Genomic DNA, 1342 nt, shown 5'->3' with positions numbered 1-1342 from the left:
TGAGGGAATTTGTCTCCACTATACTGACTCTACAAGAAATATTCAAAGGAGTCCTAAAACTGAAACAAAAGATCAAAATACACCAGTGGGAAAATGATGAAAATAATAAAGTCCATAGGCTTTACAGAACACCAACACAATAGAGAAGATAAATAAACAAAGAGGGGAGACAGGGCAAGATGGCGACAGCATAGGTGAACTGGTGAGATTCTCTGAACGTGAGTTCCCAAAAAGGCTATCACTTTGCTACCCCCATCCCCCAGCCCACCACCAACCGCGCTGGGGTCAGGCCTGGGAACTTCAGTCCCACGCAAGGCCAGATATTGCGCCCCTCCCCCCACTGCTGCCGTTCTACTCGTGTGTGGAAGTCTCCGGTCCCAGCCCCCTCCAGATCCCTCCCCAGCTGCATTGTCTCCAGCCCGGGCACCCAGCATCAAGCCGCCGGTCACACAGGGAGGTGCTGGGCACCTGCCCCTCAGAGATGCTGGTTCCATTTCTGGCTGAAGTCCTCTGTAGGGTCCCAGCGCCACTCTCGCTGTTTAGAGCCTGCCCTTTGGAACTTTGGCGCTCTGGAACTCCGGGTCCACCCTGGCTGAGGCACTCAGCGTGAGACCCCAAATCAGAGGACCCAGACAAGCGGAGAAAAACAGACCTGCTTAAACTGCCTTGCCATTCTCCAGGCAGAGACTTCCATTGCCCTGCCCACCTATCAACAAACTTTACCTCATGTCCTAAGGCCAGGTATTGCAGTGTGCAGGGAAGTTTTGGGTCCCTGCTCCCTCCAGCTCTCTCTCCTGGCCCGGCACCCGGCACCGCCGGTGGCACAGGGAGGCTCTGAGTGCCCGCCCCTCAGAGACACCGGTTCCATTTCTGGCTGAAGTCCTCTGTAGATTCCCAGCGCCACTCTTGCCATTTAGAGCCTGCCCTTTGGAACTTTGGAGCTCTGGAACTCTGGGTACACCCTGGCTGAGGCACTCAGCATGAGACTCCAAACCAGAGGACCCAGACAAGCGGAGAAAAACAGATCTGTTTAAACTGCCTTGCCATTCTCCAGGCAGAGACTTACATTGCCCTGCCCACCTATCAACAAATTTTACCTCATTTCCTAAGGCCAGGTATTGCAGCGTGCGGGAAAGTTTTGGGTCCCTGCTCCCTCCAGCTCTCTCCCCGGCCCGGCACCTGGCACCGCAGGTCGCACAGGGAGGCTCTGAGCGCCTGCCCCTCAGAGACACGGGTTCCATTACTGGCTGAATACTCTGTAGGGTCTCAGCGCCACTCTCGTCATTTACAGCCTGCCTTTTGGAACTTTGGAGCTCTGGAACTCCGGGTCCACCCTGGCTGA

This window comes from Carlito syrichta, unplaced genomic scaffold, assembly GCF_000164805.1.
Source record: "Carlito syrichta isolate Samal-C Ts95f unplaced genomic scaffold, Tarsius_syrichta-2.0.1 Scaffold315808, whole genome shotgun sequence".
Taxonomy (NCBI): Eukaryota; Metazoa; Chordata; class Mammalia; order Primates; family Tarsiidae; genus Carlito; species Carlito syrichta.
Note: the sequence above shows the minus strand (reverse complement) of the source record.